The 11,158-nt window shown below is 39.5% G+C and overlaps 1 pseudogene; it reads left to right on the top strand.

The window, feature by feature from the left end:
- Positions 1–1,940: 1,940 nt before the first annotated feature.
- On the top strand, positions 1,941–2,863 carry LOC105726601 (small ribosomal subunit protein uS2-like; annotated as a pseudogene).
- Positions 2,864–11,158: the final 8,295 nt, after the last annotated feature.

Below are 11,158 nucleotides of genomic sequence, written 5' to 3'. Positions count from 1 at the left end.
TCTTCTGGGTATAACTTCAAAAGAATTGAAATCAGGATATCAAAGAGATATTTGTGTGCACCTGTGTTCATGGTAGTACCACTCACATGGAAGTAAACCAAGTGCTATCCATGGATTAATGGATAAACAAAATGTGGTGTATATATACAGTTGAATACTACCGAGCCATTAAAAAGAAGGAAATGCTGTCATTTGAAAAACATAGATGAACCTGGAGGATATGATGTTAAGTTAAATAAGCCAGGCACAGAAAGACAAATCTCACATGATCTCATGCATGTGGGGAATCTAAAAACATTAAACTCATGGAAGTAGAGAGTAGAATGGCGGATACCAAGGGCTAGTGCTGTGGTAGAAAGGGGGTTGGGGAGATGTTGGTCAAAGGATACAAAATTTCAGTTAGGAGAAATAAGTTCAAATATCTATCGTACAGCATTGTGACTACAGTTGATAACAATACATTGTATTCTTGAAACATTTTAAGAGAGTTAATTTCAAGTGTTCTCACCACAAAATGACAACTATGTGAGAAATTCCAGGTTAATTAGCTTGATTTAGCCATTCCACTATATATATAGGTTTTAAAACATCGATTTGTACGTATACAATGTAATCTGTCAATTTAAAAAAAAAACACCTTTTTTTTTCTATCATGGCATTGCCTCTTTTATTTGCTCTCCTTCTATGTCAGTGGGAATTAGGTCTAGTAATATATAACAGAAAACCCAAATTTAAGCAGCATATATAAAATAGTTTTTGTTTTCTTCTATATGAAAGAAGTTGCTAGGCGCGGTGGCTCATGCCTGTAATCCCAGCACTTTGGGAGGCCGAGGCGGGTGGATCACCAGGTCAAGAGATCGAGACCATCCTGGTCAACATGGTGAAACCCCGTCTCTACTAATACAAAAAATTAGCTGGGCACGGTGGCGTGTGCCTGTAATCCCAGCTACTCAGGAGGCTGAGGCAGGAGAATTGCCTGAACCCAGGAGGCGGAGATTGCGGTGAGCCGAGATCGCGCCATTGCGCTCCAGCCTGGGTATCAAGAGCGAAACTCCGTCTCAAAAAAAAAAAAAAAAAAAAAAAAAAAAAAAAAAAAGAGATCGAGACCATCCTGGCCAACATGGTGAAACCCCGTCTCTACTAAAAATACAAAAAAATTAGCTGGGCGTGGTGGTGCGCCGCTGTAGTCCCAGCTACTCAGGAGGCTGAGGCAGGAGAATTGCTTGAACCTGGGAGGCAGAGGTTGCAGTGAGCCGAGGTTGTGCCACTGCACTCCAGCCTGGTGCCTGGTGACAGTGAGACTCTGTCTCAAAAAAAAAAAAAAAAGTCCAGAGGTAGATATAGTTCCATATAGTCACCAGGGACCCAGGCTCCTTCTGTTTTCCTGCTCTGCCATTCTTAGGGCAAAACTTCCATCCTCAAGGTCACTCATGACCCAACATGGCAATTCTAACTGCAGTCTTCATTTTATCTTAGTTCCAGAGAGGAAAAAGGAGAAAGTAGGGGGCAGGGAGTGCCAAAGGAAATAAATCCCCAGCTTTTTTCCACACCACTGCCCTAAAAATATTTTTATTAATTACCTTCATTTCCCTGTATTTCATATTAAATGTTCTGTTCTCATCTGAACTCTCAGCGACATGTGATATGCTTGACCTCACCACACTTTTTGAAAGAATGCTTTCATCTGGTATCAGAGACTCCACATTCTTCTGGTTTCTTCGTACTTCATTGGCGACTTCTTAGTCTTCTTTGTTGGATCCTCCTTGTCTTCCCAATTTAAATATCAATTGCCTCTGGCCTCATTTCTTGCTCCTCTCTTTTATATACGCTATTTCCCTAATGATCTCATCCAGGCCCATGATGTTAAATATTTACGTTGTTGCCTTTCCTCGCTACCTGCCGAGGGCTCCATATGGCATTGTTCTGGATTGCTCTTTTCTTTCAGATTCCCATCATAACTTAAAGGGAAACTTTCACAATGTTCAGAGCCCTTGATGTCCTGCAAATGAAGGAGGAGGATGTCCTTAAGTTCCTGCCAGGCCGCAGAAACCCATTTAGGTGGCACCAACCTTGACTTCCAGATGGAGCGGTGTATCTATAAAAGGAAAAGTGTTGGCATCTACATCATAAATCTGAAGAGGACCTGGGAGAAGCTTCTCCTGGCAGCTCGTGCCATTGTTGCCATTGAAAACCCTACTAATGTCAGTGTTATATCCTCCAGGAATACTGGCCAGAGGGCCTTGCTGAAGTTTGCTGCTGCCACTGGAGCCACTCCAATTGCTGGCCACTTCACTCCTGGAACCTTCACCAACCAGATCCAGGCAGCCTTCCGGGAGCCACGGCTGCTTGTGGTTACTGACCCAAGGGCTGACCACCAGCCTCTCATGGAGGCGTCTTGTGTTGACTTGCCTACCATTGCAACACAGATTCTCCTCTGCACTATGTGGACATTGCCATCCCATGCAACAACAAGGGAGCTCACTCAGTGGGTTTGATGTGGTGGATGCTGGCTCGGAAAGTTCTGCACATGCGTGGCACCATTTCTTGTGAACACCCATGGGAGGTCATGCCTGATCTCTACTTCTACAAAAATCCTGAAGGAATTGAAAAAGAAGAGCAGGCTGCTGCTGAAAAGGCTGTGACCAAGGAGGAATTACACGACCAATGGATTGCTCCAGCTCCTGAGTTCACTGCTACTCAGCCTGAGGTTGCTGACTGGTCTGAAGGCATATAGGTGCCCTCTGTGCCTATCCAGCAGTTCCCTACTGAAGACTGGAACACCCAGCCTGCCACAGAAGACTGGTCTGCAGCTCCCACTGCTCAGGCCACTGAATGGGTAGGAGCAACCACTGAATGGTCTTAAGCTGTTCTTTCGTGGGCTCTTAAGCAACATGGAAATAAGATTGATGGAAAATAAACATCGAGTTTCTAAAAAAAGAAAAAAAAATACTTATGCTGCTGATTTTATAAGTCTGCAGGTCCAGACTTCGGTACTGAACTCCAGACACATATGTCATCTCTACTTGGGTATCTTATAGGGGTCTCCAGAAACATAACATGACCAAAACAGAACTTTTTTTTTTTTTCTTGACATGGAGTCTCACTCTGTCACCCAGGCTGGAGTACAGTGGCACGATCTCAGCTCACTGCAACCTCTGCCTCCCAGGTTCAAGCAATTCTCCCGTCTCAGCCTCCTGAGTAGCTGGGAATACTGGTGCACCACCATGCCCAGCTAATTTTTGTATTTTTGGTAGAGATGGGATTTCACCATGTTGGCCACGCTGGTCTTGAACTCCTGATCTCAGGTGATCCACCCACCCTGACCTTCCGAATTGCTAGGATTACTGGCATGAACCACCACACCCACCCCAAAAACAGAACTTTACATTTCCATCCTAAAAGTAAAAATAAAAAATTCCATTTTATTTTTTCCCATCTCAATAAATGACCCACGATTCATTACAGTTGCTGTGGCCAAAACCTAGAAATCACATTTGATTACTTTATTTTCCTCCCTTTCCTGTCCTCTTTATGTCCAAAATATATCCCTAGCCCAGCAACTCTTACACCTCAAATGTTCTTGCCCACATCATCACTGTGTTTTTGTCTGGTTTATTTTAACAACCTCCTAATACTTTTCTTCCAGTTTTGTTTCCACTAATGGTCAGCATTAATAGTTACAAAAAGCAAACACTAACTGGCTAATTTAAGCAGAAAAAGAGATAAAGCTGGGTGTGGTGGCTCACAACTGTAATCTCAGCAGTTAGGGAGGCCAACGCAGGAGGATCACTTGAGTCCAGGAGTAGTTCAAGACCAGTCTGGGCAACATAGTGAGACCCCTATCTCTACAAAAAGTGTTTTGTTTTGTTTTTTTTTTTTTTGAGACGGAGTTTCGCTCGTTACCCAGGCTGGAGTGCAATGGCGCGATCTCGGCTCACCGCAACCTCCGCCTCCTGGGTTCAGGCAATTCTCCTGCCTCAGCCTCCTGAGTAGCTGGGATTACAGGCACGCGCCACCATGCCCAGCTAATTTTTTGTGTTAATAGAGGCGGGGTTTCACCGTGTTGACCAGGATGGTCTCGATCTCTTGACCTCGTGATCCACCCGCCTCGGCCTCCCAAAGTGCTGGGATTACAGGCTTGAGCCACCGTGCCCGGCCTACATAAAGTTTTAAAAATTAGTCAGGCATGGTAGTGCATGCCTGTAGTCCCAGCTACTTGGGAAGCTCAGGTGGGAGGATCGTTTGAGTCCAGGGGCATGAAGCTACAGTGAGCCATAATTGTGCCACTGTACTCCATCCTGGGCAACAGAGGGAGACCCTGTCTAAAAAAAAAAAAATTTTTGGAGGAATACTGGCAAGGAATTTGGGGACAAACTGTGTATAGCATTGGTAAAGTGTATAGTAGGATGCAGCAGATAAAATAATTATTACACAGTTGTTAGAAGCAAGTATTAGAGGTACTTGACACAGCCTCCATAGATACCATCCACAGGTCTAGGATGTTGCCACTAGTTTTACCGTGAAGCAAAAAGCAACGACTGTTCCAAAGCAAACCTGCAGAAAGGGGAAAGCAGAATTTTAAGAAACCTTTCTGGGCTGGGCATGGTGGCGCACGCCTGTAATCCCAGCACTTTGGGAGGCCGAGGCAGGTGGATCACCTGAGGTTGCGAGTTCGAGACCAGCCTGACCAACATGGAGAAACCCTGTCTCTACTAAAAATACAAAATTAGCCGGGCATGGTGGCACATGCCTGTAATCCCAGCTACTTGGGAGGCTGAGGCAGGAGAATCACTTGAACATCGGAGGCAGAGGTTGCAGTGAGCCGAGATCGAACCATTGCACTCCAGCCTGGGCAACAAGAGTGAGACTCTGTCTCAAAAAAAAAAAAAGAAGAAGAAGGCGGCTTTCTTCACTCTCACTGCCACCCTCTCCCCAGACCATAGTCTTCCCTACTTTCCCCTGCTCTCCCCACTCCCATCTTCTCCCACCCCTTTTCACACAGTTTAGTGCAAGACAGACTCTAGTTTTCCCCAGGGTTTCCTACAGAGGTGGTGGTAATGATGGTTAATTCCTGGTGCCTGTGCTTACCTCTTAATTTGTATTTTCTGCAGGACTGATTTCAGAACAAGGAGCCAACAATCTGAGTTCATTGTCATCTGAGCAGTCACAGGTGTGTTCCGATTCTTCACAAGTCCTTGCAGTCATTGGAGGATGCATTGTTACTGAAAGGAGGGGTCAGCCTGGAGATATTTTTAAACCCAAACTGCACAACTTATAGAAAGCTGATTACTGCCACCAGTGCAATAATTGCAACCCTGGGAAGGGATCTAGAATGCATCATTGATTAAGAGTCATCTTAATTAACAAATACAGTTGCTTGGCTAGTTATTTTAAGTCTCTCATGGTATGCGCAAGAAATAAAAATGGGGAAAAAAGCTGTCTCTGCCCTCTAGTGGAAAAGGAGAGGAATTATAATTATAATACTGGAAATTTAGATAATTGCTTTAATAGAAGTATCCAATAACAAAGTTATTAAGAGTATGGATGCTTAGCAAAAGGATGTCTTCACAGGAAAGTAGCATTTTAGCAGAAAACTTGAAGAATGTATAGAAATTTTCAAAGAAAGCAAATAGAAGGAAAATGGTACAGGCAGAGTACAATATGATGCAAAGAAAAAAGGTTTGAGGAAATACAGCGTATTTTGGGAAATACAAATAGATCAGTGTTTCTGGAGCATAAACACTGAGAAAGGTACAAGAGATGAGATGAATGAGTAGGTAATCCTGAGGAATTTAGGCTTTATCCTGTAAGTCAATGTTATCAACTTTAAATAAAATTTTAACAGATTAATTTTAAAAATTATAAGAAACCACAATTGAAAAATAAAAGCTAAAACATATTTGTTTTATATTTGTGAAAACTCAGCCTCCCAGGTTCAAGCGATTCTCCTGTCTCATCCTCCCAAGTAGCTGGGATTACAGGTGTGTGCCACCATGCCCAGCTCATTTTGTATTTTTAGTAGAGACGAGGTTTCACCATGTTGGTCAGGCTGGTCTCAAATTCCCTATCTCAGGTGATCCACCTGCCTCTGCCTCCCAAAGTGCTGGGATTACAGGCATGAGCCACTGCGCCTGGCCTCTTCTTTCTTTTTTTAAAAAACAGGGTCTCACTCTGTTATCCAGGCTGGAGGGCAGGAGCATAATTATAGCTCACTGCATTCCTGGACTCCTGGGCTCAAGGGATCCTCCTGATTCAGCCTCTCAAGTAGCTAGTCCTACAAGTATGTGCCACCACACCCAGATAATTTTTTAATTTTTTTGTGGAGATGGGATCTCACTATATTGTCCATTCTGGTCTCAAACTCCTGGTCTCAAGTGATCCTCCTGCTTCAGCTTCTCAAAGTGCTGGGATTATAGACATGAACCACTGCACCTAGCCTAGAAAGTGTTTTCTCTTCTTCAACTTTTCAGGAAAGTTTGAGAAAAACTTTTATTAGTTCTTCTTTAAATGCTTGATAGAATTCAGTAGTGATGCCAGCAGGCCCAGGGCTTTTTTTGTGGTTGTTAAAAGATTTTTTTATTACTGATTCAATCTTTTTACTATAGTCCTATCCAGATTTTCTATTTCTTTGTGATTTAGCTTGGTAATTGTGTTTCTGGGCATTTATCCATTTCATCTAGGTTATAAAATTTGTTGGTGTACAGTTGTTCATAATAGTCGCTTATAATCATTTTTGTTTTTATAGAATTGGTAGTAATATCTCTGTTTTTATTTCTGATTTTAGTAATGTGAATCCTCTCTTTTTTTCTTAGTCCATCTAGCTAAATGTTTGTCAATTTTGTTGCTATTTTCGAAGAATCAACTTTTGGTTTCATTGATTCTCTGTATTGTTTTTTAATTCTCTCTTTTGTTTGCTCTAATCTTTACCATTATTTTCCTTCTGCTAGTTTTGGGTTTAGTTTGTTCTACTTTTTCTAGTTCCTTAAATTGTACAGTTATGTTGTTGTTTTGAGAGTTTTTTGTTTTTTAACATAAATATTTATAGCTATAAATTTTCACCTTTAGCACTACCTTCTTTGTGTCTCAAAAGCTTTGATATATTGTATTTTTATTTTCATTTGTCTCTAAGTACCTTCTAATTTCCCTTGTGATTTCTTCATTCATTCATTAGTTGTTTAAAACTGTGTTATTTAATTTTCACAAACTTGTGAATTTTCCAGTTTTACTTTTATTATTGATTTCTAACTTCATCCCATTGTGGTCAGAGAAGATATATTTTATAATATCTATCTTTTTACATTGACTGAGACTTCATTTGTGGCCTCAGATATGGTCTGTCCTAGAAAACGTCCCGAGTTCACTTGAGACTAATGTGTATGCTGTTGTCAAGTAGAGTGTTCTGTATATGTCTGTTAGATCTAGTTGGTTTATTGTATTGAGTCCTCTATTTCCTTACTTATCTTCTGTATGGTTGTTCTATCCATTATTGAGTGAAATATTGATGTGTCTATTGCTGTAAATATGTCTATTTCTCCCTTCAATTCTATCAGTTTTTGCTTCATATATTTTAATGGTTTGTCATTAGGTGCATAAACTTTTACAATTGTTATATCTTCTTGCTGTATTGAACATTTTATTGTCATGTCCTTCTTTGTCCCTTATAACTTTTAAAATTTAAACTATATTTTGTATTTTGAAAAGACTAATATCCAGAACCTACAAGAAATTCAAATCTCAACAAGAGAAAAATAACCCCATTAAAAAGTAGACAAAGGACATGGACAGATATTTCTCAAAAGAAGATATGCAAGCTGCCAACAAATATATGGAAAAATACTCAACATCACTAATCATCAGAGAAATGCAAATAATAACCACAATGAGATACCATCTCACACCAGGCAAAATACCTTTACTAAAAAGTCAAAAACAGGAGATGTTGGCAAGGATGGAGAGGAAAGGAAATACTTATACACTGTTAGCAGGAATGTAAATTAGTACAACCTCTATGGAGAACAGTATAGAGATTTCTCAAAGAACTAAAAATAGAACTACCATTTGACCTAGCAATACCACTACTGTCTATCTACCCAAAGGGGAAGAACATCATTACATAAAAAAGACATCCACACTCATATGTTTATTTCAGCACTATTTGTAATAGCAAAGTCATGGAATCAACCTGGATTTATCAATGGATGATCAGATAAAGAAAATGTGGTGTATATATAGACCATGGAATACCAGACAGCCATAAAAGAGAATGAAATAATGACTTTTGCAGCAACATGGATGGAGCTGAATGATATTATCCTAAGTGAAATAACTCAGAAACAGAAACTCAAATACTGCATACCCTCACTTATACGTGGGAGCTAAGCAATGAGTATACATGGACATGAGGGAAATAATAGACATTGAGGACTGTAAAAAGGGAGAGAGTAGGAGAGAGCTGAGGGCTGAAATATTACCTATTGGGTACAATGTTCACTACTTGGGTGATGGGTATACTAGAAACCCAAACCCCACCACTATGCAATATATTCACATAGCAAATCTGCACATGTACCCCCGAACCTATTTTTAAGTGTATTTTGTCTGATACTAGGAAAATCACCTCTGCTCTCCTTTGCTTGCCATTTTCATGAAATATCTATCATTTCATTTTCCATTTATTTATTTATTTATTGAGACAGAGTCTCAGTATGTTGCCCAGGCTGGTCTCAGATTCCTGGGCTCAAGTGTGTCTCCTGTCTCAGCTTCCCAGGTAGTTGGGACTACAAACATGCACCACCATACCCAGCCATCCTTTCATTTTCAATCCATTTTTGTCTCTGGATCCAAAGCGAGTCTTGTAGACAGCACATAGTTGGATCATGTGTTTTCGTCCCTTTTGCCCATCTCTGTCTTTTTATTAGAGAGTTTACTCCATTTATGTTTGGAGTGATTATTGATAAGGAGATATTTTCTTCTGTCATTTTGCTCCTGTTTTCTCCAGGCCTTTGGGTTTTTTATTCCTAATTTTCTGCATTACTGTATTATTTTGTGTATAGTTGAGTTTTTGTGGTGAAATATTTAAATTTCTTTCTCATGTTCTTTCATATATATTCTATAGCAATTTTCTTTGTGGTTACTACAAGGATTACATTTAACATTTTAAAGTTATAACACCCTAATTTGAATTTATACCAGCTTAACTTCAATAATATTAAAAAACTATGCTCCTTTATATCTTTATACCTACCCCTTTTAGTTGTTGATATCACAAAAATGTATCTTTATGTATACAGTGCCCAAAACTAATAATTTAAAATATTATGTTAGACTTTTCAAGTATGAGAAAACAAAATAATCTTTAAAATTTTTTGTAGAGATGGGATCTCACTATGTTGCCCAGGCTGGTCTCAAACTCCTGGCTCAAGTGATCCTCCTACTTTGGCCCCCAAAGTGCTGAGATTATAGGTATGAACCACTGCACATAGCCTAGAAAGTGTTTTCTCTTCTTCAACTTTTTAGCAAAGTTACAAGCCAAAGTAACAATAATACTAGTTTCTAGACTAATAATATTTGTTGACTATATTAGTCTCTTAAATCATGTAGAAAAAGAAAAAGTGGAGTTATAAACTGTTGTTACAATAATGTTAGCTTTTATCATTACACATGTATTTACTTTCATTGAAATCTTTATTTCTTCACGTGGCTTCAAGTTACTATCTAGTGTCCTTTCATTTCTGCAGGACTCTCTTATTTCTTGCACAGTAGGTCTATTGATAATTAACTCCCACAGCTTTTATTTATTTGAGAATGTCTTAATTTCCCTCACTCCTGAAGAACAGTTTTGCCAGATAGAGGAGTTTGGTTGATAGGTTTTTTTTCTTTTAGCACTTTGAATGTATCAGCCTACTGACTTCTGGCCTCCAAAGTTTTCGATGAAAATATTACTGAGGATCCTTTTTAGTGATGAGTAGCTTCTTTCTTGCTGCTTTCAAGATTAAGTTTAATTATAATGTGTCTCAGTGTGAGTCTCTCTGTCTTTTTAGCAATTGATACTTTGTATATTGCCCAGACTGGAGTACAGTGCCTATTTATAGGCATAATCATAGCATGGTGCAGTCTTGAACTCCTGGCCTCAAGTAATCCTCCTACCTCAGCCTCTCAAGTAGCTGGGACTACAAGCATGTGACACTGTGCCAGGCTCTTCAATGTGGGTCTCATAGAGCTCATCTTACTAGGAGATTGGTGAGCTTCGTGGATATTTATGTTCCTATTTTTCATCAAGTTTGAGAAGTTTTCAGTCGTTATATTTTCAATTATTCTCTTTGCCCTTTTCTCTCTTCTTTTGGAATTTCCATAATTCATGTTAGTCCACTTGATGGTGTCCCAGAGTTCCCTAGGCTCTGTTCATTTTTCTTCAGCCTTTTTCTTTCTGTTACTCAGACTCAATAGTTTCCATTATCCTATCTTTAAATTCATTGATTCTTGTTTATTCAAATCTGCCTTTGAATCCCTTTAGTGAATTTTTCATTTCAGTGATGGTACTCTTCAGCTCCAGAGTTTCTTTTTGGTTTCTTTTAGGTTTTCTATCACACATCATTTGATTGACTTTGTCCATCTCTTCTTTTAGTGTTTGAGTATCTTTAAGGCAGTTGCTTAAAAGCCCTTGTTTAAAAATCTGTCATCAGGTCTTTTTCAGGAATATTTTCTCTGATTTCTTTTTTCCTTTGACTGGGCCATACCTTTTTGTTTCTTTATATGCTTTATGATTTTTGTTAAAAACTGGACATTTTAATTTAATAATGCAGCAACCCTGGAAGTCAGACTTATCCCCCCCTCCCAGTGTTTGCTATTTTTTACTATTGTTTGTATTTTTTTTATTGTTGTCAGCTCTCTCTTTGCCAAGGATAAGTTTGAGGTATAAACTTAAGTTCTTTTTGGGTTTTGTTCTGAGCCTGTACTTTTCCTTGGGCATTTACACTTTCTAATTTCTCCCATGTGTATATAGTTGCTTTTGAATGTCCTAGTCTTTAATGTCTGTCTCCCAAAAGGAGAGAATAGAAAATTTAAGTGGGGAAGAATGCCAACCTTTTAAGTCCCTGAGAACTCACTTCAGCTGAGGAGGTGGGACTTACAATGGGAAGGAGTATATCAATAATGCCTG

Source organism: Aotus nancymaae, unplaced genomic scaffold, assembly GCF_030222135.1.
Source record: "Aotus nancymaae isolate 86718 unplaced genomic scaffold, 86718_ANA_hifiasm-v0.15.2.pri h1tg000011l, whole genome shotgun sequence".
Classification (NCBI taxonomy): Eukaryota; Metazoa; Chordata; class Mammalia; order Primates; family Aotidae; genus Aotus; species Aotus nancymaae.
The sequence above is the reverse complement of the archived record's forward strand: the minus strand, read 5'-3'. Positions and strand labels throughout refer to the sequence as shown.